Source organism: Eriocheir sinensis, unplaced genomic scaffold (genome assembly GCF_024679095.1).
Source record: "Eriocheir sinensis breed Jianghai 21 unplaced genomic scaffold, ASM2467909v1 Scaffold1226, whole genome shotgun sequence".
Taxonomy (NCBI): Eukaryota; Metazoa; Arthropoda; class Malacostraca; order Decapoda; family Varunidae; genus Eriocheir; species Eriocheir sinensis.
The window spans coordinates 27,346-45,616 of record NW_026110548.1 but is presented as its reverse complement, the minus strand read 5'-3'; positions in this window follow the sequence as shown (position 1 = coordinate 45,616).

Sequence of the window (18,271 nt, the reverse complement as noted above, 5' to 3'; positions counted from 1 at the left end):
CGTGAATGGGTGCGGATGAAGTCACTGTATGCAGTGGGGACAGTTTGAACGGGTATAAATGACCTAGCACGGAGGAGTAGATACACAACCCAGGCAAGTGAAAGTATGAAGATTGGATGTTTGAATGTGAGAGGTTGGGGTGTGGGCAAACTTGAGGACATGAGTAAGGAACTGGATGAATGGAAGTATGATATAATAGGCTTGACTGAGACACACCTGAGAGGCGACGTGCAGACTGAGGGGAGTGAGTATGTGATGATTGGGAAGGGGCGAAAGAAACAGGAGACTATGGGAGGAGGCGTAGCCTTCCTCCACCGCAAAAATGAGAATCTGAAGGTGGAAGAGCTAGATGTAGGTAACAGTGCTAGCAGTGAAGATGTATTGGCCGTGAGTGTGGAATGCAAGAATAAAAAGGGCAGACTAGAAAGAGTAGTAATGGTTGTTGTGTATATGACTGTAGAAGGTGAAAGAGCAGTAAGGGAAAACAGGGGAAAGTACAATATTCTTAGAAAAGTTGTGAGAGAGCATGCAGGAGAGAGAGTGATTGTTATGGGTGATATGAATGCACATACAGGTATGTTAGGTGAACGTATAAATCGGAATGGAGAAATGCTAGCTGAGTTTGTAAGTGAAATGAACTTAGAGAACCTGAATGAAACTCTGGCTGAGGGACGTGTGACCTGGAGTGCAAGAAATCAGGAGTCTGCGATTGATTATGTACTGGTAAATGGGAGAATGCGCGAATGTGTGTCTCGTATGTGGATAGATGAAGAGGGAATGATTGATATTGTGTCTGACCATAATATGTTGACCGTGGAGTGCGGGCTGAATGGTAGAAATGAAATGAAAGAAAAGGACAGGAAGAAGAAGAAGTGGAGACTGAGAGATGTAGGGTGGGAAAATTTTCAGGTAGACTTGAGTGAAAGAAATTGGGAGCCAGGTTGTTTGAATGATGTGGACGCTTTGAATGAAAGGCTCGTAGAGAATGTGAGAGGAGCTGCAGTCCAACATGTAGGGTATGTGAGAACGAATGGTAGAAAGCGTGTAAGGAAACCGTGGTGGAACGATGATATTAGGACAGCTAGGAAAGAACGAAAGAGACTAAATAGACTGTGTAGACGAATGAGGAGAAGGAGGCAAGAAAGCGAAGAAGCTGAGGGTGAATACCAGAATGCATGGGAAAGCTATGTGAGACACCAACGACTGACAAAGCGGAAGATCATGAGTGCAAAGGTTCAGTGTGAAAGAAGTGTGATTCAGACCCTGAGAGAGAAAGGGCTTGAGGGAGGTCGTGAGTGGTATAGATTCCTGAGAGGTGAGAGGATGAGTGACAGTGAGAATGTGGAAAGTCTGAAGGTGAATGGTGAAAAAATTACAGATAAGGAGAAAATGAGGGAGTCAATTAGGGAGTTTTGGGAAGAAATAGGAGGAGTAGGGGAAGTATTTGGTGTGAGAGAAGGATGTGTGACTATGGAGAGGAAAGATGCAAATGAGCTGAATGAAAGGATCAGTAGGGAGGAGGTTGAGAGATGTGTGAAAAGACAGAAGAATGGTAAGGCTGCAGGACCAGATGAGATCCCGTATGAGTTGTATAAAAATGGAGGTGAGGCTGTGATTGAGAGGATGACTGAGTTATTCAACCAGGTATGGGAAGAAGAGAGAGTGCCAAGTAAATGGAATGAATGTAGAGTGACTCTGATCCACAAGGGCGGGCATAAGAGTAAGCAGGAATTAAAGAACTATAGGCCAATCTCTGGTAAACTCAATAGGAAAAATCTTTAGTGCTGTGTTGAATGAAAGGTTGTGTAAATGGATTGAGAGTGCCAGGGTGCTGGGTGAGGAGCAGAACGGATTCCGAGTGGACAGGCGAGCAGAAGATAATATGTTTGTTGTAAATGAGCTGATTGAAAGGAAAAAGAGAGGGAGAGAAACTGTACTTAGGCTTCCTAGATATAGAGAAAGCTTATGACAGGGTGAAAAGATATGGGTTATGCAGAGTTATTGAACAATTTGGGCTGAGTGATAAGATTGTTAACATAATTAGAAGTATGTATGTAGGTACAAGAGCAAAGTATAGACTAGGTGATCTAGAGACAGGTTGGGTGAAGAGTGAAAGAGGAGTGAGACAAGGCTGTATATTATCACCAACATTATTTAGTCTTTTCACAGAGGAATTAGCAGTCAGAATGAGGAGAATGAATGCAGGAGTGAGAATTGGAGAGGATAAAGTATGTGTGTTGTTGTATGCGGATGATGTGGTGGTTATGAGTGAGTCTGCTGAAGAACTACAGAGTCTCCTAGATGTGGTAGGGGGTTATGGAATGTATTTTGGGGTTAGGTTCAGTAGTGAGAAGAGCAAAGTAATGATAGTGAATAGATCAGAGGATGAGAGAGAAACAACTTGGAGACTGGAAGGGGATGAGTTGGAACAGACGGAAGAATACAAGTATCTAGGGGTGTGGATGGAGGTAAATGGATGCGGCAGGGCCAAGAATGTAAAGATAAGTATGGCAAACCAGTGGGTAGGCCGTTTAGGGAGTGCAGCGAGGATGAGAGCGAGCAAGTATGATGTCATCCGTGAGGTTTGGAAGAGTGTGGCTGTTCCGAGCATTATGTATGGAATGGATGTGATGACATGGAATGACAGTGAGATACAAAAATTGGAAGTGGGGCAGAATAGGGTAGCAAGAATGGCACTGAATGCACCAAGGTTTGCAGCAGTAGAGGCTCTTAGGGGGGACATGGGATGGAGCACGTTTAGGGAAAGACTAGTAAAGGCAACCTTGAGATATAAAGTGAGACTGGAACAAATGGAGGATGCAAGATTAGCAAGGAAAGTATACTTGTGGAGTATAAGAGATGGCAAATGGGCGAATAAATGTGGGCGAATGATAGACAGGAATGTTATGCTAAGTAGGTGGGTGTACCGACCCTTTGAAGATAGACAGAATGTGTTTGAATGGAGAATAACAAACAGAAATGGAGAGGGGTTTGAGTGGGATGTAAGAAAGTGGAAGAATGTGATAGATATGGCAGTTAAAGATGAGGGATTGAGCAAGTGGAAGAATGAGATGGAAAGAAAGGAAACTCTCGACTGGTATAGGGAGAAAGAGGCCCCAAAGTGTGAGGTGTGGTATGAGGGAAGCCTGGGAGGTGATCATCTTTTCCGTGCTAGAGCGCAGTGTCTGGATGTGAATGCAAGGAACTATAGATGGTCTGAGTCCCGCAGCAAAGTGTGCCAGATGTGTGATAGGGGTGTGGACGAGACTGTGCAGCATGTAGTGTTGGAATGCAAGAAGTATGACAGGGAGAGAACGAAGATGATGCATGTGTTTTTGAGCGAGATGGGACGTGGAGTAAACGGGAGGACTGGAAGGGAGTGGATGGTGCTGCTGCTGGGGCTCAGTGGAGAGACGAGTGGACGAGTGATTGAGGCAGTGAAAGAGTTCTTGGAAGGCATGTGGCGTGCAAGATGTAGGGAATGATATCTTGCCCCGAGAACATTGACTTCCCGCATGTTTTTTTGTTTTCTCTTCACAGGAGCTGCCGATACAAAGGCCTGGCTGGGGAGAAATCCCGAGCCACCTGTGACATCAAGATCAAGATCAAGATCAAATGTTATTTCCTTATTTATTTTTTTAATTGTGTTTTAATGGCGGAGAATACTTGATGAAAATGTGGTTACTGTTTTTACGGGTTTAAATTGTCTTACAAAAGTGTTTTCATGTGTTTTAAGGGGATATTGGATTTCCCGGCATTCGCTCTAATGACTCAAAATTATGAATAAAACGTCATTAGTGTTTTTTGGGGGCTAGTTTGTTTTTCATTTTATTTATTTTGATAAGTATTGCTCGTCTCTTGACTTTTATCAACTTGTAAACATCAATTTGAGGGAAACACTTTGTCCCAGCGTCCTCTTAACTCTCTCCTTCCCGAAACATAAACAAGAGTCGTCTTCAATATATTATTATAGCCAATTGATATGACCTTGTCTAACCTTGACTAATACAACTACAAACTTATTTTGAGAGAGAGAGAGAGAGAGAGAGAGAGAGAGAGAGAGAGAGAGAGAGAGAGAGAGAGAGAGAGAGAGAGAGAGAGAGAGAGAGAGAGAGAGAGAGAGAGAGAGAGAGAGAGAGAGAGAGAGAGAGAGAGAGAGAGAGAGAGAGAGAGAGATTTGTCCTTGGTGGGTAGGGATGGGCAAGTACCGTTAATTTGAGTACCGGTAGTACCGGTACCGAAAACTCAAGTACCGTTAGTACGGGTACCGGTATCGGTACCCAAAGTTTTTTTTTCTTAATGACTTCTGATGAAATTCCCAAACAAATTTCCTGTAAAGAAAACTCTCTCTTCCTTCAACTTAATATCAACTAGAGTAGAAATGCAACGTTTAGGAGCCTTCTGATTAATGTAAAATCACTTAGGTTTAAGGACAGACCACCTAGTCTGTACTGTTGTAAAAGATGAAAAACCTGACATAGGTTTTATTGCACACAAACAACTGGAGTCACCTCCTGAAACAATAGAAACAGCCACTATTACAACACGCACTACTTTACATGCACAATAACAAACAAATACATCAAAGTAAGTGCCAGACAACACAGGGACATCCACAAGCAGTAATATGCGCGAAGACACACAAATAGCAACACAATAAGCTGGTAAATGCAAGCAGAGAAACACAACGTACATGAGAGCATAAATGTAAAACTACATTGAACATATATTACCACATGTACCATGGGGTCTGTGTGGTCTAATTTTCTATGTAAATCTATGTAAATTCTCTCTCTCTCTCTCTCTCTCTCTCTCTCTCTCTCTCTCTCTCTCTCTCTCTCTCTCTCTCTCTCTCTCTCTCTCTCTCTCTGAAGTGAATATTTATTTTTTCTAAAAAAAAATAGCATGTATAGTTATTATGGATGTACTCGATCATAGTCTAATAACAATAAAAATATTTATTAGCAACCTAAAAAAGAAAAAGAATCGGACATGAAGAATTATCCAGTAACTCCAATAAATAAATAAAATAATAGTTATCGGTACCAGGTACCGGTACCTGGTACCGATACCTGGTATCGGTACTGGTACCGCGAAGCCTCATGATCACTTGGGTTCCGGGAAGCTTAATGATCACTCGGCACTGCGCATTGCCGCTAGTACCGGTACCGTTAGGATCTTAGTGACGCTCGGCGCTCGCCCGCCTCCATGTGGTATGGGCCCTGTGTGTAGACGCTGAGTCACTGCCCCGCTGACCGTCTCCCCAAGTTCCCACCATTTTGTCCTGCTTTCCGTTTCCATCACAGCTCCCGTTTCCATTATTTTATTTATTTATTGGAGTTACTGGATAATTTTTCATGTCCGATTCATTTTCTTTTTTAGGTTGCTAATAAATATTGTTATTGTTATTAGACTATGATCGAGTACCCACTACCCATATCACCGAGATATCCACTCACTAAGTGGTGATCTCTCTCTCTCTCTCTCTCCTGCTACACCTCCAATATTTAATCATCTTATATAATTCATCATGCAATTCTTTATAGCCAGAAACTCTCGCCAAGGGATTCAAACTTTTTTCGTTAATGCTTTATTGGATAAATATGATCTCTCTCTCTCTCTCTCTCTCTCTCTCTCTCTCTCTCTCTCTCGCCTATTCACCTCCAATATTTAATCATCTTATATAATCCATCGTGCAATTCTTTATAGCACGGTCAGCCTTCTCGTTCCCTCTCAGACCAACGTGGCTTGGCACCCAGTCCAGGATGATGTTCTTGCCCAGTGAGACAAGGGTGTTGGCTTCATGGAGGATGGTGGTTATGAGCCGAGTGTTGTCTCTGACGCTCTTCGCCTGCAGGACCTTGAGGGCTGACAGCGAGTCGGAGTGGATGATGATGGTGGTGTTCATATCGGCCGTGGCGTGACGCAGGGCACAGTGGATGGCTGCCTGTTCTGCCTGCAGGATGGAGACTTGCGGTGGCAGGCGCCACAGTCCTGTCTGGGTTCCGCACACGAAGGCAGCCCCCACAGACCCATCGGCGCCCAGCGAGCCATCTGTGCAGTAGTGGCTGGCAGTCCTGTCGTCCATGGAAGCCACGCGCTGCAAAGCCTCTTGGCGGAGGGTGATGGGGTGAGAGGCCCTAGGAGCTGAGGTGGTAGGGAGGCTCATCTGGAATGGACCAGGAACCCATGGTGGAGGGGAGTGGTAGCCAGGGTGTGGCAGGTCTGAGCCACTGCAGACAAGCCTCTCCACTTCCAAGTGACCGACTGCGTCGGCGGCATCATGTATCCAGTCCCCGTCTGGAGTGGCTTGTGGTGGTCTCTGGAAGGCATGAAGCAGCTGTGTGGAGACTGTGCCGTGTGGTTGCTGCTTCATGAACTTCCCAACTACAGTGGATGTTCGGGCCAGGATGCGGTGGTGGAGTGATGGGAAGCCACTTTCCAGGCGAAGGTTGGTCAGGCGGGTCCATGGCGGGGCTCCTAGGATGACCCGGAGAGCGTCATTTTGTGCCACCTCTAACTTCTTTGTGAGTGCAGGGGAGAGCGAACACAGGCAAGGAGCGCAGTAGTCTATGACAGACCGTATGGCGTGTGTGTAGAAGGCGCGTAAGACACGATAGGATGCCCCCGTGTTTTGTGTGGACAGAGCTCGCAGGATGTTGGTGCGAGTTGCTACGCGCTCTCTTAGATAGCGTACCTGAGTGCCGAACCGAAGGTGACTGTCCAGCCAGACACCCAGGTACTGGTGGATGGTAGTGTAGGCGAGGTCCTGGTTTGCTATTTGGAAGGGCCGTTCAGGGGAAGGAGAGAGAGAGAGAGAGAGAGAGAGAGAGAGAGAGAGAGAGAGAGAGAGAGAGAGAGAGAGAGAGAGAGAGAGAGAGAGAGAGAGAGAGAGAGAGAGAGAGAGAGAGAGAGAGAGAGAGAGAGAGAGAGAGAGAGATTTACATAGAAAATCAGACCACACAGACCCCATGGTCCAGACTTGGTGGTCTGTCCTTAAACCTAAGTGATTTTACATTAATCAGAAGACTCCAAAACGTTGCATTTCTACTCTAGTTGATATTAAGTTGAAGGAAGTGACGGACGAGCTTATTTTTGAAGGAGTCAATCGTGTTACACTGGACCACTGATGATGGGAGCTTATTCCATTCTCGCACTACAACGTTGGTGAAGAAAAATTTGGTGCAGTCTGAATTTACTTGTCTACATCTGAGTTTTACGCCATTGTTCCTCGTGCGCAAAGTGTCATCGATCATAAACAATGTTGATCTGTCTACATTCGTGAAACCATTAAGTATTTTAAAACATTCGATCAGTTTTCCTCGGAGGCGACGTTTCTCAAGAGAGAACATGTTAAGGGTAGAAAGCCTTTCTTCGTAGGATTAGTTGCGCAAGGAAGGGATAATTTTCGTTGCTCGACGCTGAACACCTTCTAATTTAGCAATATCCTTTGCATGGTGGGGAGACCAAAACTGTACCGCATATTCCAAGTGGGGTCTGACTAAACAGTTGTAGAGCGGGAGTATTACATCTTTATTCTTAAATAAAAAGTTTCTTTTAATGAAGCCCAACATTCTGTTCGCTTTATTTGCTGCATCGATGCATTGCTGTGAGAATTTGAGGTTTGACGCGATTTTGACCCCCAAGTCCTTGACGCATTTAACGCTTTTGAGTTTAACTCCGCGCATTTCGTAATCAAACTTTTTATTCCTCGTTCCAACTTGAAGGACCTGGCACTTGTCTACGTTAAAGGGCATCTCCCATCTATCCGACCAAGCTGAAATTTTGTGCAAATCCTCTTGGAGGCTTTGCCTGTCTTCGTCAGTGAGAACCGAGTTACCAATCTTTGTGTCGTCTGCAAATTTACTAATGCGGTTATTGAGTCCAACATCCACGTCGTTGATGTAAATAATGAAGAGCACTGGGCCAAGAACCGAGCCCTGAGGGACGCCACTAGTGACAGGCGCCCACTCTGAGTTAAATCCGTCAATCACTACTCTTTGTTGTCTGTTGCTCAACCAATTCGCGATCCATTGGTTTACCTGACCGTCAATACCTATTTGCTTTAATTTGTAAAGTAATTTATGATGCGGGACTTTATCAAACGCTTTCTGGAAATCAAGATAGACTACGTCCAGTGATTTGGTTACGTCATAAACAGTGAAGAGGTCGTTATAAAAGGTTAATAGATTAGAGAGAGAGAGAGAGAGAGAGAGAGAGAGAGAGAGAGAGAGAGAGAGAGAGAGAGAGAGAGAGAGAGAGAGAGAGAGAGAGAGAGAGAGAGAGAGAGAGAGAGAGAGAGAGAGAGAGAGACTGATTGATTGATTAATGGTTTATTGTGTGTGTGTGTGTGAGAGATTTACATAGATTTACATAGAAAACCAGACCACACAGACCCCATGGTCCAGACTTGGTGGTCTGTCCTTAAACCTAAGTGATTTTACATTAATCAGAAGACTCCAAAACGTTGCATTTCTACTCTAGTTGATATTAAGTTGAAGGAAGTGACGGTCGAGCTTATTTTTGAAGGAGTCAATCGTGTTACACTGGACCACTGATGGTGGAAGCTTATTCCATTCTCGCACTACAACGTTGGTGAAGAAAAATTTGGTGCAGTCTGAATTTACTTGTCTACATCTGAGTTTTACGCCATTGTTCCTCGTGCGCAAAATGTCATCGATCATAAACAATGTTGATCTGTCTACATTCGTGAAACCGTTAAATATTTTAAAACATTCGATCAGTTTTCCTCGGAGGCGACGTTTCTCAAGAGAGAGCATGTTAAGGGTAGAAAGCCTTTCTTCGTAGGATTTGTTGCGCAAGGAAGGGATCATTTTCGTTGCCCGACGCTGAACACCTTCTAATTTAGCAATATCCTTTGCATGGTGGGGAGACCAAAACTGTACCGCATATTCCAAGGGGGGTCTGACCAAGCTGTTGTAGAGCGGGAGTATGACATCTTTATTCTTGAATACAAAGTTTCTTTTAATGAAGCCCAACATTCTGTTCGCTTTATTTGCTGCATCGATGCATTGCTGTGAGAATTTGAGGTTTGGCGCGATTTTGACCCCCAAGTCCTTGACGCATTGAACGCTTTTGAGTTTAACGCCGTGCATTTCGTAGAGAGAGAGAGAGAGAGAGAGAGAGAGAGAGAGAGAGAGAGAGAGAGAGAGAGAGAGAGAGAGAGAGAGAGAGAGAGAGAGAGAGAGAGAGAGAGAGAGAGAGAGAGAGACTGATTGAATGATTGATGGTTTATTGTGTGTGTGTGTGTGAGAGAGAGAGAGAGAGAGAGAGAGAGAGAGAGAGAGAGAGAGAGAGAGAGAGAGAGAGAGGGGGGGGGGGGGAGATTGCTCCGTCATGCACGAGGGAGCACGGGCCTTTGCCAAAGGCGGCCCGTAGCAGGGAGCCGACAGATCGACTCTATCGGCGATAGAAATCTAGCCAACCAAGTCGGTCTATCGACGAGGACTGGCGTGTCTCCGGAGAGAGAGAGAGAGAGAGAGAGAGAGAGAGAGAGAGAGAGAGAGAGAGAGAGAGAGAGAGAATGATATCACACTATTTGACGAGCCTCTCTTCTTATCTGTCCCTCCTATTAGACATATGTAACCGTCACCTTGAAAAGAGAAAGAGGAAGAGGAGGAGGAGAAGGGAAGAAAAAAATGTTAGGAAGATGAAAGAATAATATTGAGAAGAAAAGAATATGGAAGGGGAAAAGGAGGAAGAGGAGGAACGTGAGGAAAAGAGAAATGATCGTGTTGAAGAAAGAGGAATAATAAGAGGAGGAGGAGGAGGAGAGAAAGATGGAGAGGAAGAAAAGAGAGAAGTGAGAAAGGGTAAAGGGGTATCTCTCTCTCTCTCTCTCTCTCTCTCACTTACCTTGAAAGCCACTCATTAATTGGGGACTCACAACATGGCTTCCGAAACAAAAGATCCTGCCTATCAAACCTATTAACCTTTTATAACGACCTCTTCAATGTTTATGACGTAACCAAATCACTGGACGTAGTCTATCTTGATTTCCAGAAAGCGTTTGATAAAGACCCGCATCATAAATTACTTTACAAATTAAAGCAAATAGGTATTGACGGTCAAGTAAACCAATGGATCGTGAATTGGTTGAGCAACAGACAACAAAGAGTAGTGATTGACGGATTTAACTCAGAGTGGGCGCCTGTCACTAGTGGCGTCCCTCAGGGCTCGGTCCTTGGGCCAGTGCTCTTCATTATATACATCAACGACGTGGATGTTGGACTCAATAACCGCATTAGTAAATTTGCAGACGACACAAAGATTGGTAACTCGGTTCTGACTGACGAAGACAGGCAAAGCCTCCAAGAGGATTTGCACAAAATTTCAGCTTGGTCGGAGAGATGGGAGATGCCCTTTAACGTAGACAAGTGCCAGGTCCTTCAAATTGGAACGAGGAATAAGAAGTTCGAATACGAAATGCGCGGCGTTAAACTCAAAAGCGTTCAATGCGTCAAGGACTTGGGGGTCAAAATCGCGTCAAACCTCAAATTCTCACAGCAATGCATCGATGCAGCAAATAAAGCGAACAGAATGCTGGGCTTCATTAAAAGAAACTTTGTATTCAAGAATAAAGATGTAATACTCCCGCTCTACAACAGTTTAGTCAGACCCCACTTAGAATATGCGGTACAGTTTTGGTCTCCCCACCATGCAAAGGATATTGCTAAATTAGAAGGTGTTCAGCGTCGGGCAATGAAAATGATCCCTTCCTTGCGCAACAAATCCTACGAAGAAAGGCTTTCTACCCTTAACGTGTTCTCTCTTGAGAAACGTCGCCTCCGAGGAAAACTGATCGAATGTTTTAAAATACTTAATGGTTTCACGAATGTAGACAGATCAACATTGTTTATGATCGATGACACTTTGCGCACGAGGAACAATGGCGTAAAACTCAGATGTAGACAAGTAAATTCAGACCGCACCAAATTTTTCTTCACCAACGTTAGAGTGCGAGAATGGAATAAGCTTCCACCATCAGTGGTCCAGTGTAACACGATTGACTCCTTCAAAAATAAGCTCGACCGTCACTTCCTTCAACTTAATATCAACTAGAGTAGAAATGCAACGTTTTGGAGTCTTCTGATTAATGTAAAATCACTTAGGTTTAAGGACAGACCACCAAGTCTGGACCATGGGGTCTGTGTGGTCTGATATTCTATGTAAATCTATGTAAATCTCTCTCTCGACCATCCATGAAAAAGAAATAAAGAGAGAGAGAGAGAGAGAGAGAGAGAGAGAGAGAGAGAGAGAGAGAGAGAGAGAGAGAGAGAGAGAGAGAGAGAGAGAGAGAGAGAGAGAGAGAGAGAGAGAGAGAGAGAGAGAGAGAGAATTACAACATCATTTAAAGGGACGGAGAAAGGTAATTAACGCACACACGAACACACACACACACAAAAAAAAAAACGTACATGTAATTTTTTTGTGTGTGCTTGACGTGTGTTTGTATGTGTGTACGTGTGGAAAGCGATCGTGTGTGTGTGTGTGTGTGTGTGTGTGTGTGTGTGTGTGTGTGTGTGTGTGTGTGAGTGCGTTCTAATTATTTTTTTTCTTCTTCCTCCTCTTACTCCCCTCCATTTCCCTCTCCTTACCTCATCCTTACCTCTCCTCACCAACGACTGTTGCTTAAATTACAGGCTCACGGAGTAGAGTGTAAAGTTTTGAACTGGGTCAAGGCGTGGCTTAGCAATAGGAAGCAAAGAGTGCAAATCAATAGTAAAAGATCTGACTGGGGATGTGTTACGAGTGGGGTCCCACAAGGTTCGGTATTAGGTCCACTTTTGTTTATTATTTATATCAATGACTTAGATACAGGAATTAGTAGTGATGTTAGTAAATTTGCAGATGATACCAAGATCGGTAGAGTAATTGAGTCGAATCAGGACGCTAGTATTCTCCAAGGTGAACTCAACAGATTATATGACTGGGCGGATAAATGGCAGATGGAGTTCAATGTAGGTAAGTGCAGTATTCTGAGTGTAGGTAGGAACAACCCCTCACATAACTATTGCTTAAATGACACTCTCATAAGTAGGTCTGGGTGCGAGAGGGATTTAGGGGTCTTAGTGAGCTCTGATCTTCGTCCAAGGGCACAATGCATTCAAGCTAGAAATCGAGCTAATAGGGTACTGGGATTTATTTCAACAGAAGCCCCGAAGTCTTCCTCAAACTATATTTAGCATTAGTTAGACCTCATCTTGACTATGCGGTTCAGTTCTGGTCACCTTACTATAGAATAGATATCAAAATGTTAGAATCGGTGCAGAGGAGAATGACTAAGATGATTCAGGGGTTGAGAAACTTGCCATACGAGGGAAGACTCAAACAGTTAAACTTGCATTCTCTAGAAAGGCGAAGGGTGCGTGGAGACATGATCGAGGTTTATAAATGGATGAAGGGCTTTAATAAGGGAGACATTCATAAGGTTTTGTTGGTAAGAGAACCGGGTAGGACACGAAGTAATGGGTTTAAACTGGATAAATTCAGATTCAACAGGGACATAGGCAAAAATTGGTTTACTAACAGGGTGGTGGATGAGTGGAATAGGCTTAGCAGTCATGTGGTGAGTGCCAATACAATTGTCACATTAAAAAATAGACTAGATAAATTCATGGACAGCGATATTAGGTGGGGTTAGATACACGGGAGCTTAGGGTCAAAGGAGCTGCCTCGTACAGGCCTACCGGCCTCTTGTAGACTCCTGCGTTCTTATGCTCTTATGTTCTTATAACCTTCTGACCTTTTCTTGACCTCCTCCTCCTCTTCTTCTTCCTCCACCTCCTCCTCTTCCTCCTTCTCCTCCTCCTCCTCCTCCTTTCACCCACTGAAGGGATACAGCCACACTCGTCTTGGTTGTCCAGGCGGTCATGTGTGTGTGTGTGTGTGTGTGTGTGTGTGTGTGTGTGTGTATTTACCTAGTTGTGAAATACAGGAAAAGAGCCGTACTAGGCTCGTGCTGTCCCGTCTCCATAACGCTTAGTATCCAGCATGGGTTTAAATTCATGAATCGTTTTTGCACACACAGTCTCCTTGTCAAATCCGTTCCATGTTGTTGTGCTTCTGTATGGAAAACTGTATTTCTTGATGTCTCTTCTAAAGTCGCTCTTCAATTTCTTACTATTGCCTCTTGTCACACTTCTGTCACGTACCACTAGGTCTTCCCTGTCCAGTTTCTCCAATCCCTCTTGTATCCTGTACAATGTTATTAGGTCCCCTCTCTCTCTTCTGCTCTCCAGTGTTGTTAGTCCCAATTTCTCCAGTCTTTCTTCATAAGTATGTTCTCTCAGAGTTTCCGGTAATTTAGTCGCTGCTCTCTGTATTCTTTCCAACTTTATAATTTCTTTCTTCAATCTAGGTGACTACACTATAGTCTGTTCACTTAAATTTTCGTGAACACGATAGTGTGATCAGAATGCAGTTAAAGCTCGCCATGATGGTTGGGGCGAGTGACATGTTGTTATAAACAACCCTGTGTTTTCAATATGTGGAGCTTTATCTGCATTCTGATCACACTATCGTGTTCACTAGAAATTTTGCTACGTCATGTAATAATATATTTCTGCAGTCAATGAACAACTGTTGAAAACAGTGAGCATAAGTAAAACAAGTTATAAACATTTTTTTAACATCTTCAGTTCAGCTCATGCTCATTTTTTTATTTTGTTTGTCGAGTTTTTAAAATACATCTTCTCTACAGTCACTGCTGAGTCTGATGGTGTGTCAACCAAAACTGGCTAGCTATATATGAGGTGAGCTATGGCATATAATAAAGAAACATGTCTCACTCAGCATGCAAGATGTGGTCCGACATGAGTGTTAAGGTTAGCGGAGCAGCCAATCAGCTGCAAGCTTACTAACCTGCCTAGGCGCCTAGCTTAAGTGAACAGACTATAATGCTGTATATTCCAGTCTTGGACGTATCATCGATGTTTTTAGTTTCTTCACCATTTCTTCATTTAACTTTGTAAATGGTGCTTTTATGTTTCTAAGAAGATTGTATGTTTCCCCAGTTATCCGGTCTATGTTTTCCAAAGGATAACTTGTCTGTTATGATCACTCCCAGATCTTTTTCTTTAGTGTTTTTCATGATTCTTTCATTACTCAGAGAGTAGTTTCCCGATATTCGTCTACTGCTCTTACCAAACTCCATCACACTACACTTCTCTGTATTGAATGTCATTTCACATTTGCGTGACCATTCGCTTATTCTGTCGAGATCTTGGCTCAGGGCTACACAGTCTTCTTCATTAGCCACCCTTCTCATTATTTTAGCATCATCAGCAAACATATTCATATAACTAGTCACCCCTTCTGTCATGTCATTAATATAAGTTACAAACATAATCGGAGCCAACACTGATCCTTGGGGGACTCCACTCGTCACTTCCATCCAGCTTGATTTATTATTCCTGATTACTGTTCTCATTTCTCTCTTCGTCAAAAAGTCCATAATCCAATCCAATATTGAACCACCCAGACCTCCAATATGATTAAGTTTCCATATTAATCGCTTGTGTGGTACTTTATCAAACGCCTTCTTTAAGTCCAGATACACACAATCTGCCCAACCGTCTCTTTTCTGTATTATATCAATTACTCTTGAATAGAAGCTGATCAGATTAGTTACACAAGACCGTCCTCCTCTGAATCCGAATTGGTTATTTGTTAATGTACCGTTTTCTTCTAAATACTCCACCCATCTGTTTTTTTTTAATAATTTTCTCACACATCTTTGCTACTACACTTGTTAACGACACTGGCCTATAGTTGAACGGGTCTTCCTTACTTCCTCCTTTATGTATTGGGACGATGTTAGCCCTCTTCCAGTCTAGTGAGACATTAATCAAGTTGCTCAACTTTTCAGCTATTAGCTGGTTACACTCTTTTAGCACCCAGTTTGATATACCATCCGGTCCTGCTGATTTCCTCGCATCCAATTCTTCCAATAATTTTCTAACTTCATCTGCTGATGTTTGTATTCTCTCCAGACCCACTCCATTCCCCGGCACTGCATCTACACCTTCAAACTCACTCTCCCTTGTGAACACTGTTTGGAAACAGTTATTCATCACTTCTACTATTTCACTTATACTATCAAAAGTTTCACCATTAACTTTAACTTTCTGAATCTCATCTCTATTTTTCAACTTTCCATTTATGAACTTATAAAACAGTTTTGGCTGGTCTTTGCACTTATCTACAATATTTTTCTCAAAACTCCTCTTTTCTTCTCTTCTTACTTTGACATAAACATTCCTCTTCCTTTTGTACTCATTCCATAGATCCATCCTCCTATTTTTTCTCCATTTGATCAATGCCTTAATTCTCCTTTTCCAGCTTGGCGTCTACACACTTTCTGTTGTACCACTCTTCTCTTGATGTCTGGCCTTCTTTCATCCTTGGTACCCACTTTTCCACTCCTTCGTTGTAAATCCGTATAAAGATAGCCCATTTTTTCTCCACATTTTCAGCCTCAAAAAAGTATCCCATTGTGCTTCCTCAAAATGTTTCCCAAGTTGTTCAAACTTTGCCTTATTAAAGTTAAACTGTTCTTTCCTGTAGTCCTCATTCTTGATTATTTTACCTCCTTCTCGTAATATGTACTCGATAAGTACGTGATCTCTATTCCTATATGGCTCTTATAGATCATCTCCTCTATGGTATCCGGCTCCCTGGTGATTATCAAGTCCGATCTAGATGGCTCGTCTTCTCCTCTGAATCTTGTATAATCCTCCACCCACTGTGTGAGGACGTTATCTATAACCAATTCCAAAACCTTGTTCCCCCATGAAGCCTCACTTCCTTCCGTTGACCAGTTTTCCCATGATACTTCTTTACAATTAAAATCCCCCATTATCAGAATCTTATCCTTCTCCTCCAGTAATCTCCTTAGGCAATCCAATGTGTCTTCCAGCTTCTTCTTGTACAATTCTTCTGTCCATGAATTGTTTTTTGGGGGACATACACCACTACGATATTTCTGCATCCTCCCCTTTGCAGTCTTATTCCCACACTCAAGACCTCCGCTTCCCCTTCGCCATAGGTGACACCCTCCACTGTCCATTCTTTTTTCAACAATAGCATCACTCCTCCTCCTTGTTTATTTTTTCTATTTCTCATCCATACATTATATTTATCATCCCCTATGTTAAATGCATCTATACTACCAGTCAATTTGGTTTCCGTAATCCCCATAACATCTGTTTTTTCCTCACTCAGGTAATTTCCTATTTCTAACAGTTAGTCCGGCAGCCAAAGTGACATTTTTTGTCTAACCTTGCCATAAAGGTCCCACAATGGGTTTTAAAGGTTTTGATACCATGAGACATTGTAGAATCAAAATCCAAAGAGTGCCAAGCTGGCACCCTTGGGCATTTTCTGAAAATCGCTCATTTCCGTGGTACCATATACCCCCCATTTATCGCTACATGCGAAAAATGAAAATGTCTGTATCTTCACTAATATACCTACCGACATGATGATTGAAACAACGTTCATGCGGTATGGAAAAGGACCCAGTGGCATTATTGGCATCACACTAAAACCAGACACGCTGAAGACCTGGGCCTTGAGTCTCCATATTTGCAGTGGTCTGGCCAAAGACATATCTGATATGACCTCAGATGATCAACATCAGCTTCTCCACAAGGAAGAAATGAAAGCCAGAATGACAGCAGATAGTGCAGACCGCTCAAAGATCAGAGACAAATTACAAGAATCCATTGATCCACTTGATCCATCTTCTCACCCACATGGCCATCTTGTCCAGATTGTGAGTGGTAGAATAGAAACTGACCTGACTGTGAACGTGCATGAGTCTGTGTCAATAGGAACGGCGATGATGAAGCAGTATGAAAGCTCCTGGCCTGATGGATTTCATGATACTCTTCCCAGGAAAGTCCGTACAATGGCAGTCACAAAAAAGCACATCCAAGTTGGTCAAATAAAGGTACATGACACCAATTTGATTTATTCACGCATCATTGGCCTGCAAGCATCTGGTCGAGACATGGACCTCAATGAGGTTTTGAGTTATGAATTGGCACCCATTCCTATTTCGATGTTCGCCAGTAATGGCGAGATGAGAGTACCAACAAACAAATCAACACTCAAGAACAAGCTAAAAGTTGAAATGTCTGGACGATCTGCACCAAAAGCAGACAGTGTGATCATTGACGGTTCAGCCATACTGTGGGTGGTTCACTGGCCAACACATGGAACAGTGAAAGACTTCATTGACAACGTTGTGTCGTATGTAACAAACAAAATGAAAGAAGCTGATGTGTACTTGATATTTGACCGATATGAAGATTACAGTACCAAGGGAGTCACTGCACCGCAAGAGGAAAAGAAGCAAGCAGGCATCACCAACTGTCACTGTCAGTGCAGCTGCCATCACAGAAAGTGGCGCTGACAGTATCATATAACAAGACACAACTCATTGCTCTCATTGTGGATGCACTGCAGGCACAGAAAGACAACCTAATGTCAACCAAGCACAGACTTGTTGTCACAGGACAAGATCCAGTACCAGTTGAAGTAAGCCATGGCATGATCATCCATCGGGGAGATTTGCGCAATACTCAAGAAGAAGCTGATGTCATAATGATACACCAGCTGTTGTGTATTATTAACAGCACCACAGAGGACACCAACATCAGTGTCATTTCAGATGACACTGATGTGTTTGTCTTGCTAGTCCACGTTTACCATGAAAGACAACTCACTTGTCATCTGACAATGGATGCAACCGGCAAAGAAAGGAAGTCCATCAACATCCAAGCAACTGCACACCGCCACAGGGATATCGCTGATCAGCTGTTAGCTAGTCATTCGTTATCGGGATGTGACACAGTGGCTCAGTTGTGGGGCATAGGAAAAACTAAAGTTCTGAAAGTTCTTCAGGCGGGCCATCAGTTGTTGAAACTTGGGAACAGCACTGCTGCACTAGCTGATGTAGTGCAAGAGTCCACTGCATTCATAGCTGCTTGCTATGGGAATCCAGAAGCTCTGACAATGACAGATGTACGATTTAAGGTTTGGAAAGTGAAAACAGCAAAAGCAAACATTGTTTCTGCACCAAAGCTCATGTCTCTCCCCCCAACAAATGAATCTTTTCACCTGAATGTCCTGAGAGCGCACTTCCAATGTTGCATCTGGAAACATGCTGGAGAAGCAAACCCACCAGAGATTGACCCAACCATGCACGGGTGGCAGCGAGATATTGTCAACAGAGCATTAACCC